This window comes from Podarcis tiliguerta (assembly GCF_965153285.1).
Source record: "Podarcis tiliguerta genome assembly, chromosome: 6".
Lineage (NCBI taxonomy): Eukaryota > Metazoa > Chordata > Lepidosauria > Squamata > Lacertidae > Podarcis > Podarcis tiliguerta.
The window spans coordinates 25,986,447-25,998,274 of record NC_139539.1 but is presented as its reverse complement, the minus strand read 5'-3'; the positions used below and the strand labels follow the sequence as shown (position 1 = coordinate 25,998,274).

The following is an 11,828-nucleotide window of genomic DNA, read 5'->3' as shown; positions in this document are numbered from 1 at the left end:
CTGACTCCTCTTAACAGATTCTCTCACTCTCTCACATCAGACTAACCCAAGCCACAGACTTATCCTCCCTCTCTCTTCTCTAACTCCAGACTGACTTCTTAACAACTCTAATTCTAACTCCTCCCCTTGGGTTCCTATAGGTAAGTCATTTTACAATTAGTTAACCCTTTCCTTATGAACCCAGTATGATGTCACACACCTAGGAGGGCAAACGCCACAGCATAAAACAAAATTTCATACCTGCACCATGACCAGTAACTAATATCACTAGTATGAAGATGCAGAAAAATTTTAATACCAGAAATGTATTTTTAACTTCGCAACACTCTTATGGTTTCTACAACAGTGTGTGCAAAATGCTTTGAACAAATGACAATGACCATGTATTTTTTTTTTATTGATACAGCAAGAAAAAAGGAAAAAATGACCATGTAATGTGTTGCTTGACTCATTCCATAAAGCCTATGCAGACATATCATCTGCAGACATATTAGCACAGTGAATCTTCTTCAGTTCTTATAACATCTTGTTGTTTGGATTAGGTAAATAGTTTCCTTCCAGCATTAACGTGCATTAAGAATGTTTGGTGTACACTAACAGGGCTATTGAACTCATTTAAATAGATGTCCTGGTGCTTTTCAGCCACCGTTCTTGTATGGAGGTAATTTAGAAGAGAAAAGTAATTACAAGGAGACAAAATTGCATTCTCTTTGGCTTTTTGTGACCTCTGCAAAATGTAACCTGGTCATAATTTACTCAGATTTCCTGCCTCATTATGCATCCAAGCCACAATGTATGTTCATGTGGTGAACAGAAAACCAACAATATATGGGATTCTTTTCATAAGATCAACAAATGGAGCTTGCTTTGTAGCAGCTGAAGCCCCATGCAGAAGATGAATGCTGTTTATGGGTGTGTCTTAAGGATTATCTCCACTGGATTTGCTCCATGCCTGACTGCCATCACTGGATGTGAGATCTGTAGAAAAGCCAACACAAATTCAGCCCAAATAGTGCCAGATTTACGTATAAGCTAAACAAGCTATAACTCAGTGGTGGTACATTATTATGAATGCAATAATATACAATATTACTGTGTGCATTTCGATACTGTGTACAGTAAAACTCAAATACTGTATTCACCAACTGTTCACCATGAGAGCACATATGGACATGCATAACATAGTGATATATTATATATACTGGTAATTTCCACTCATAATTCCTCTGTTTCTCATAACTCTTCTACTGACATCAGGCTGGTGCCATCACTGTATTCTTTTTGGCACCTACTTAAAGCATTTTTGTTAAAGCATACCTATCCGGACATGTAGAAGTTACATGTGTTTAAATCTGACTTTAGCTTATTGTATAAGTTTAATGAGTTTTGAATGTTTTTAAATGCCCACTTTTAACTGTTTTTACTGATAATTTTAAAGAGTTTCTTTTTCCAAACCTCTTTAAGGTGTTACTGCAATCAGGTGGTATTTACATTTTGTTAAATAAAAAAATATTTCAAGGTGTTATAAAATTATATTGCCTGCTAATTCTATATTCTCCTTGTATTAGTTTGTAGAAGCAAAATATATAAGAAAGGTATTTTATTTTTTTAAAAAATAATAATAACAAAACACACACAAAAACCCTAAGGAAACCTGTAGACATCTGTCCTAAAAATCACATGTGACATGAAGAAGAAAATCTAAAAATTGTTGCAGAAGAGAACAAGCAAAACATTGTTTTTACTTCTCATGAACAAGGAATAGATTTGTTGAGCAGCTGGTGTGCTGTTCCTATCTATGAAATAGATGACCATTTTTTTTGAAGAAAAAAAGCTTCAATATAGTCACATTTATTTTGAAGCCTGTTTTAACAAATACAAATTTGGCTCAGCATTCTAAATATGCAAAATAATTTTATCTTGCATGGATGGGGAAACAGGCCCGGTGTGCTGCTATTTAAAGAAGTGTTTAATTTATTTTTATTTTTAAAGTATCTTGTGTGCTGCACTTCTGGGCAAAGCCAGAACAACTCATAAAATTATAAAACAGTACAGATAGGGTCAGGGCTGTCATAAGCATATGCGGCGCTGGGGTGCAAAGATCTGCCCAGCCCTAGGCGCGTAGGAGGGCAGAGTTGGAAGGCCACTTCAGCGTCCCACTCGCTCGGTTGCCCCCCAACTCGCAGCGCAGAGCCGCCCGCAGCAGAAGAGCCTGCTGCTGCGCTCCGATCGACAGGCGGGCTCTTCCCTGGAGTCAACTCTCGGGCCCTGGACTCTTGGCCTGGCACCTCTGAGAGCCCAGTGCCTGGGTGCCCCACACCCCTAGCACCTATGGGTAAGACGGCCCTGGGTGGGATAAAATTCAACATAGTACTAAGGAGATTGTTCCATCAGTGGAAGCCTTTCTGCCTGCCCACCAGAATGAACTCCTCTTTCCTCTCCCTTCCCTCTCTTTTAAGGGTTCTCCTAACTCTCCAGAGCAGATTTGAAGAAGAAGAAGAGTTTGGATTTGATATCCTGCCTTTCACTCCCTTTTTTCTCAAAGCAGCTAACATTCTCCTTTCCCTTCCTCCCCCACAACAAACACTCTGTGAGGTGAGTGGGGCTGAGAGACTTCAAAGAAGTGTGACTGGCCCAAGGTCACCCAGCAGCTGCATGTGGAGGAGCGGAGACGCGAACCCGGTTCACCAGATTACGAGACTACCGCTCTTAACCACTACACCACACTGGCTCTCAACTCTTTGGTGGAGTTGAAAGGAATGTGTGAGAGGAGAAGCCCCTTGCTTTTGCTACCAGAACTGGACAGTTGAATATGACCCATATAAAATAAACATGACAACAACAATGATGCTAGCAATCTTAAAAACCTAGGCCAGCTGGAATGATTTACAAATATCAATATAAATTACAACCCAACCAACATAACTGTCAATACTAAAATAACCAATGCTAAGATAGCAGCTTTTAAGAGGAAGTGTTTCGAGAGAGAGAGAGGCTTTTAAGACTGACTTAAAAATTAGTAACCACACCACACATTTAACACACTTCTTATACTGCTTCACCAGCCATGGCTTCTCCCAGAGAATCCTGTGAACCATCCTTTGTTAGAGGTGCTGGGAATTGTGGCTGTGAGGGGTGTCCTAGCAACTCTTAACACCCTTAGCAAACTATAGTGCCCAGCTAGCTGGTGCTGATGGGAGCTACAGTTTAACAATATCTGGAAAGCCACTGTCAGGGGTTCAGGAGCAGAGTCACAGGAGAGGGAAGAAACGGAGAGCGAGGGGGAGGAGTCGGAAGGAAATGTCAGCGGCGACAGTAGTCCAAGGTCTCTGAGTCTCTCCAGTGACTCGGAGGATTCACAGAAAGGGGCCCCCATGGTCAGGGCAAGGGGAGTGCCCAGGGGGACACCTCGGGAAGAAGGGGCCAGAGGGGACTCAGAGAGTAGCAGCTGGAAATCCGGACCAGCGTCCCCCCCAGAGTGCAGTAGGGGGGAGGAGTCCAAGGCATCGGGATCAGGGAGCGCGCAGGCAGAGGGAGAACGTGAGGCAGGAGTGGCCACACCCTCGTCAGGGAGCGAGGAAACGGTCATCCGGAAAGTAAAACGCGCGCGCGCGCCAAGTTCAAATGTACAGGAGGGCGGCAAGGTGGGCAGCCCGGGTAGGGAGCCAGGTCCTAAAGCCCGCCGAAGAGAGGGGGAGGAGTCAGAGGGGTCAAGCTCTGCGTCGGAAGAGTCCAGGAGGAATGAGACCCCGGGGGGTAGTAAGACCCAGAGGAAGAGAGAGAGAAGGAAGAGGTGGAGTAAGATTAGAGTCTTAAACTGGTGCACAGGGGGTGGAGATGCAGACAGAGCTTCGCCGGTCTAAAGTCCAGACGTAGGGCTGGGACGCTGAGACTTGTAAATGGAGACTATTCTTCAATAAAGACTTTGATACTGTACTATCGGCTAGCGTTGGTCCTTGGTGAGCTGGGACCCGGAGCCAGCCCTGACAGTAAGCTCTGTCTCTATTTTAAAGTTTTGGCACCAAGAACCTCGCCACGTGAGTCGGCGCAGCGAGGACAGAGGAGGGGTGCTTACAGAGCTCACAAAACTCAGGCAAGATGACGACGGAAGAGCAGATAAAAGCCCTGCAAGAAGCGGTGACACAACTCAGCACGGAGGTAATTGCATCCAGGAAGAGAGAGGAGGAGATGGTTACCTCCTGCCGGGATCTCCAGGCCAGGTTGGACGTGCTTTCCAAACAGGGGCAAACGGGATCCAAGGCAGAAGGCATAGGCTTGGGGAGAAGGGGAGGAAGCCTTGTATCGCATTTCGACGGGAGTTTGCAGCAGTACCCCAACTTCAGAGCAGACCTGCTGTTTGCGCTGGATTTACTTGACAAAGACTTTAGAGATGAGAGAGAGAGAGTGGGGTTTATCTTGTCCCATTTGCATGGGGAAGCCAAAACGTGGCTGCGGAATCTATGGAGGGACAATGATCCAGCGCTCCAAGATGCGAAGGCTTTTATTAAAGCAATGGACTCATGCTTTTTATCAAAGGTAGACGTCGATCTTGCCAGGAGGGACATACATGGACTTAAACAAGGCAAAGCCAGCGTGCGGCAGTACCATACTCGATTTTTCGGACTGGTTCATGCCCTGGGGTGGGAAAAAGATTCTGCGCCAGTCAGAGACCTCTTTTGGGAGGGGTTGAATGCAGATGTAAAAGCGGAGATTGGAAGAGGGGAGAGACCAAGGAGCACCCAGCAGGTAGTCCAGAGGGCTCTGGAGATCGGGGTGCATCTGGAAGAACGTCCTTGGAACAGGGAAGAAGGGCGTTGGGGAAGGGCACCAGCCAGAGCACCTCCCTTCTTTCCCAGAGAAGCAGCGCGTGCGCACTCCACACCCTCGCAGGGAGGGGGAGAAGAGCCGATGGAAATCGGAGGTGCCAGGGCTCAGTCAGCTAACAGAGCCCTAACGCCGGGAGCAGCCAAAACGAAGCCTCCTAGAGGGAACAGGAAGTGCTACATCTGCGACAGTGCTCAACACATGGCGAAAGAGTGTCCCCAGAGGCTCCACAAGCACACTGCAGCCTCCGCAACAGTCGCAGAAGCAGCTCAATTGAAAACGCAGCAACAGTTAAACGACGGAGTCTGGCTGGAGGAAGAGGCACTGGGGTCCAGCCAGACAAGTCAATGAAACAATCCCCAGCACTTTTGCAACCCACAGACCCCCTCCCACCCAAACCAGTGGTGCAGCTTACAGCGTCTCTCCAACTGCCCAATGGACGCACTCTGGAGGTGCCGATCACCATTGACTCCGGCAGCAACGCTGACTTTATAGGACTGGAATTCATTCAGCAGCACAATATACCACTGCTACCAGCCACGCTGCCCCTGAACGTTGTCACGGTGGATGGCAGAGACTTGTTAGGGGGGCAGGTGGTGCAACAAACGCAACCAATGGTGATGCGGATTGGAAATCACCGAGAAGTCATCAGCTTTAATGTCACACACCTGTCGGACACGCCTGTAGTCCTCGGCATGAGTTGGCTGCACAGGCACAGCCCAGCATTGGCGTGGTACCAACGCCAACTGACCTTCGGCTCCTCCTATTGCGCGGAACATTGCATCCTTCCTAGCCCGGAAGAACAAGGGGACGACCCGCAGCTACAATTAGGCACGCTGCAAGCAGTGCCGCGCAAGTACGCAGCGTTTTTGGAGGTTTTCTGCGAGAAGGAAGCGGACAAGCTGCCCCCCCACAGGCCCTATGACTGCAAGATTGACCTCCTGCCAGGAGCGACGCTGCCAGCCGGGAAACTGTATTCCATGTCTGAGGATGAGCTGCAGGAGCTCAAGGAGTTCATAGACCTCAACTTGAAGCGCGGTTTCATCCGGGAGTCGAAGGCAGCGGGGGGCAGTCCTGTATTCTTTGTGAAGAAGAGGGACACGCCCCAAAAAAGACTTGTGGTAGACTTCAGAATTTTAAATTCCAGAACCAAGCCCGCGGCCTTTCCCATGCCCAAGATAGATGACCTGCTGGCGACGGCGAGGAAAGGACGCGTTTTTACAAAGTTGGATCTGCGAGGGGCGTACAACCTGATTCGCATACGGGAAGGAGACGAGTGGAAGACTGCCATGTTCACGCCCCTGGGCACATATGAATACAGAGTTATGCCCTTCGGTTTACAAAATGGCACCCACTGTTTTCAAGCTTTCATGCATCACGTCCTGGCGGGTCTCCTCTACAAGACATGCGTCTGCTTCTTGGACGACACCCTGATATTCTCAGAATCTGAGGAGGCCCACGAAGGTGACGTCAAGGAAGTTCTGCAGAGACTGCAGGAGCATCGGCTGTATGCCAAGCTGGAGAAGTGCCAGTTCGACAGGACGGAGGTGGATTTCCTGGGCTACAAGCTGTCGGACAAGGGGCTTGCCATGGACAGCGCCAAGGTTCGCGCAGTGTTGGACTGGAAGAGCCCGCGCAATCGGAAGGAGGTCCAGCGGTTTGTGGGGTTCGCCAACTTTTACCGCAAGTTCATCAAGGGGTTCGCGATGCAGACGGCGGCCATTACTGACACGCTCAGCTCTAAGAAGAAGAAGTTCATCTGGACGGAGCAAGCGGAGCAGTCCTTTCAGAACCTTAAGCGTCTCTTCTCGTCCGAAGGGCAGCTACTGCATGTGAATCCCAGCAAACCGATGAGGGTTGAAACAGACGCCTCAGACAGAGCCGTGGGCGCCGTACTGTTGCAGGAGGACCCGCATGGGGACTGGAGACCGTGTGCCTTCTACTCTAGGAAGCTCAGCAAGTCGGAGCAAAACTACACCATCTGGGACAGGGAGTTGCTGGCCATTCATGCAGCATTCAAGGCGTGGCGACACTTCCTCGTCGGGGCCAAGCACACCGTGCAGGTCCGCACGGATCATAAGAACCTGGAGTACTGGCGCACGGCAAGATTCCTAAACCAGCGGCACATCAGATGGGCGGAATTTTTCGCGGATTTCGACTTCAGGATAGAATACATCCCAGGCGACAACAACATCATGGCGGATGCACTGTCCAGGAAGCCGCAATACCTCGAAGAGGCGGCACCAGCAGCGGCCAAGCACATTTTCGCTCCGAAAGCGTGGGCGTGCGCTGCAGCAACCGTGGACTTGGAGGCGGTCCGTCGAGCACTGCAGAGGGACCCCTTTGCACAAGCCAAGATGGAGGAGGTGCACAAGGGCACGGTGAAGGACAACGAGTTCCAAGTACGAGACGGATTGCTCATCCGCAGGGGGGCCCTCTACGTACCGGGAGACGACCTCCGGGCGAAAGTACTGCAGCAGTTACACGACGCACCCACCGCCGGGCACTTTGGCAAGGAGAAGACGGCAGAACTCGTTGCCAGAGATTTTTGGTGGCCCAAGATGCGGGGGGAAGTCGCGGAGTACGTCTCGAGGTGCGACACCTGCCAAAGGGCCAAGTCAGTGCACAAACCTCCGGCGGGACTGCTCGAACCGCTGCAGACTCCGAGCGAACCGTGGGAGAGGGTGGCCCTGGACTTTGTCACGGATTTACCCAGCTCAAGGGGTAAAACGGCAGTGCTAGTGGTGGTGGACATGTTCACTAAAATGGCCCACTTCATTCCGTGCGCGAAGGTGGCCACGGCAGAACAGACCGCCAAACTGTTCATAGACCACGTCTTCAGAGTGCATGGACTGCCACGGTCTATCTTGTCCGACAGGGGGCGCCAGTTCATTTCGAGCTTCTGGCAGAAGCTGATGGGTTTCCTGAACGTCAAGATCAACCTAGCGTCGGCGAGACACCCGCAGACCAATGGACAAGCGGAACGCGTCAACGCCGTCATGCAGCAGTACCTGAGATGCTACGCAAATCAACAGCCGACGACATGGGTGGACTACCTGCCGCTCGCTGAGTTCGCTTACAACAACACGAAGCACGTGTCCACAGGGGTGACGCCGTTCTTCGCCAACAACGGGAGGCATCCCAGAACCTTCCCGGGATTAGAGAGACTGGGGGAGGGGGAGCCACAGGCAGCGGAAGTCTTGGCGGCGGAATTGCAGGAAGTCCACGAGCAGCTTAGGAGGCAGTTAGAGCTGGCAAAGCACGCATACAAACTGCAGGCTGACAAGCACAGGAGGGTTGGTGAAGACATACAGGTGGGAGACTGGGTGTGGTTAGCGGCCCACGCAGTGCCGACCAGATCCTTAGCTAAGAAGAAACTCGGACATAAGCAGCTAGGACCTTACCTAGTTGAGGCACAGATCAATCCGGTGGCCTTCCGGTTGACACTTCCGGAAGGATCCAGAATGCACCCAGTATTCCATAGGTCGGTGCTCACGCCCTACAAAGCACCTCACCGATTTCAGGCGCAGGGCACGGCACCAGACCAGTATAAGGAGATCCCCCCAAGGAGGGAGTCGCCAAGAAGGGAACCCATCAACCAGGTCACAGAGATTTTGGACTCGAGATGGGGGGAAGAGGGAGTAGAATATTTTCTCGCAAGGGAAGGTACCCCGGCCAGCGCCAACAGTTGGGTGCCGGACTATGCCCTGGACGAGCCTCTCCTCAAAGAGGAGTTTCATGCCTTGTTCCCACACAGGCCCATGCCAGCCGAGTATTTCGACGACTGGCTTTTCACACCCACGCTTTCTACCAGCACGTTCCAGGGATTCACCTCGGACGAAGAACCAGCATTAGACACACGTTCACCGGAGGGCTCGCCCTCGGGGTTTGCCTCAGACCGCTCGTTTTGGTGGGACAATCGAGGAGAGGAGAGGTGGCTGAGGGGCCCTTGGCAGGCAACGGACCCAGAGGGGAACGAGGGTGAGAGGGACATGGACGTGATGGGGGAGGACGTTGGGTTCGAGCATGGCGGCACGGAGATGGAAGCAGAGGAGAACGAGGTCGGCGAAGACATGGAGGACGAGCCGGATTTCTCTAACTGGATGCACGCCACGGGGGACGAACTGTATCCACCATTCACCCCCACAACGACGGAGCACCCAGCACCCCCGCCGGAGGAAGGGGAGGGGGGAAGGGGGGGCTTCGAGGGGGGGATGGATGTCAGGGGTTCAGGAGCAGAGTCACAGGAGAGGGAAGAAACGGAGAGCGAGGGGGAGGAGTCGGAAGGAAATGTCAGCGGCGACAGTAGTCCAAGGTCTCTGAGTCTCTCCAGTGACTCGGAGGATTCACAGAAAGGGGCCCCCATGGTCAGGGCAAGGGGAGTGCCCAGGGGGACACCTCGGGAAGAAGGGGCCAGAGGGGACTCAGAGAGTAGCAGCTGGAAATCCGGACCAGCGTCCCCCCCAGAGTGCAGTAGGGGGGAGGAGTCCAAGGCATCGGGATCAGGGAGCGCGCAGGCAGAGGGAGAACGTGAGGCAGGAGTGGCCACACCCTCGTCAGGGAGCGAGGAAACGGTCATCCGGAAAGTAAAACGCGCGCGCGCGCCAAGTTCAAATGTACAGGAGGGCGGCAAGGTGGGCAGCCCGGGTAGGGAGCCAGGTCCTAAAGCCCGCCGAAGAGAGGGGGAGGAGTCAGAGGGGTCAAGCTCTGCGTCGGAAGAGTCCAGGAGGAATGAGACCCCGGGGGGTAGTAAGACCCAGAGGAAGAGAGAGAGAAGGAAGAGGTGGAGTAAGATTAGAGTCTTAAACTGGTGCACAGGGGGTGGAGATGCAGACAGAGCTTCGCCGGTCTAAAGTCCAGACGTAGGGCTGGGACGCTGAGACTTGTAAATGGAGACTATTCTTCAATAAAGACTTTGATACTGTACTATCGGCTAGCGTTGGTCCTTGGTGAGCTGGGACCCGGAGCCAGCCCTGACAGCCACGTTCCCCATCTCTGCTCTAGAATATCCAATAGCTGTATTCAAAAAGGATAACTAAATAAGGCCTGCCTATGGGAATAGGCATTTGGACTATTCACAAGGAGGCAAGTGTGGAAATGTACTGCCACCCAGCTTAAATCACAAGGAGGGTAAAGAGAATACAAGCATTAGGACCACCCGACCTGCCTGAGACTTTGGTACCTGGAAAAAAAACAAAAACCTGTTCCCACATCCACCTGTCTAGGAACTTAGGTCAGCAGATGAGGTTTTCCTCGGGTACCACCAAATTCAGGTCACTGACAACCAGAGAGGGTGAGGTTTTAATTGTGGAACCCCCATTTTTAAAATTGCTTATATATTGCATGGCCACCCTTCGGTTGTGAAAGAGTTCTTTTCTAGACTTGAATATCAAGACTACTATGGTAAGTGAGATCTGGAACTGGCATACTTTGGGGCCTGTACACTCCACCTACTCAAAGCGATTTGGTCCTGACAGCGATAGCCAGGTATCCCTTCACCTGGATGTCCAAGGCTGTCAAGGACAAGGTTGTGTTCGAGTCTTCTAGGACTTTGAGCCTGGGTTGTTTACAAAGCCTCTCCTCCTCCCAGAGGGGAGGGGTTGTGATCTGGAGCAGTTCCCGCGCTTCGCAGGGGGCGTTCCAGCCCCTGCTTACCGTCATTGCTGCTGCGCCACGCTCCCCAGTTAGTCTTCCAATTGTAGGGAAGCTCGGGGGCGGGGTTTAGCTGCTCAAATGCGACAGCGGCAGCTCTTTCCTCTCATTGTGCTGCCGGGTTTCAACGGGTCACCCACCCACCCTTCCCTTTAGTTCATCGCTTCGTGCGTGACCTTGCTATGGACCTCTGATTGGTCACCTTGGTTGCCCAAGGGGCCTGGTAGGAGTTTTTACCCAATTGGCAAATGGCACCGGCCACTTGGTTTTACACCTACCTCGTAGCAAATCGTCACAACTTTCTGGTATTGGCAGTTAGGCATTGGAATATGTTGTTGGTGTATGGAAGGGCAGGGTGTGGCCATCGCCTACCCCTTCACTTTATGAATATTCCGTTAAAGGGATCCGGCGGTCATGGATGCTGTCTGATGCTGGTGGCTAGGGCCATGGCACGACCCCCAGTGACATCAGGGGTGAGCTTACAGTTGTATTTGCATCAACAGGCTCCCCCTACTGGTGGTTAACCCTTGTTAGACTCACCCCTCCCTGAGGGGGTGGAGTCAAGCTCTGCTGTTTATCCAGTGCCTAAGCCAATATCTCTCACATGCTGTAATCAATAAAGTTGTGGCCTTTTCTAGCCCATTAACCTTATATACTGTGTCCTTGTGTCTTTTTTATCCCCAAGCGAGGGGCGGGGGGGCGGTCCTTGAATCACAACCCGGTTTGTGCAGACTAGGCTCATGAAATTAAGAATCCTGTTTTGTTTGAAGCAAAGGTTGCTATTTCTTCAAAAGTGTCATTCCGAGCATCTGCCCAAATGTAACTAAACAATATTTAAATCCACATGCTTCAGTTAAACAAGTGCAGGTTTCTCATGCAGAGACTGATAGCTTTTCCAACCCCATGGTTCCTGTAATACTGCACAAAGCACAACAGAATAAGCATGTAAAGCAATTAATCAAAGAGGGATTCTTAGCATGACTTTTCTAGAAATGAAAAAGAGAGAGACAAAGATGAGAACTAAGATCAATCTCTCTATTTTCTTCTTCTCCTGGTTGACATTAAAAATTGCTTTCTACACCATCCTTTTATTTATCACAGATGGCTAGCCAACAGGGGCTTACAAAATGTTAACAAGAAATATTTCGGCAGCCAACTAACAGGCAATTAAAAGTGTACATTTCTGCAAAAAGAGCAACCTCCGGAAGAATAAAGACAGTGACAGAGTACTTCATGGAGAATCAAGTGAAGCAACAAAAGTGTCACATGATTCAAGCACCTTTTCCCACCTGCCATTCCCACCTGTAGCCAAAAGCAGCAGTTCAGACAGTGCTGACCCTTGTCCTCCAGAA

At 50.8% G+C, this 11,828-nt stretch overlaps 1 protein-coding gene across 1 annotated transcript in view; it reads right to left on the bottom strand.

The window, feature by feature from the left end:
* Window positions 1-11,828, bottom strand: part of PTPRT (protein tyrosine phosphatase receptor type T) — a 594,790-nt gene that overhangs the window by 178,482 nt on the left and 404,480 nt on the right. The window lies entirely within an intron of this gene.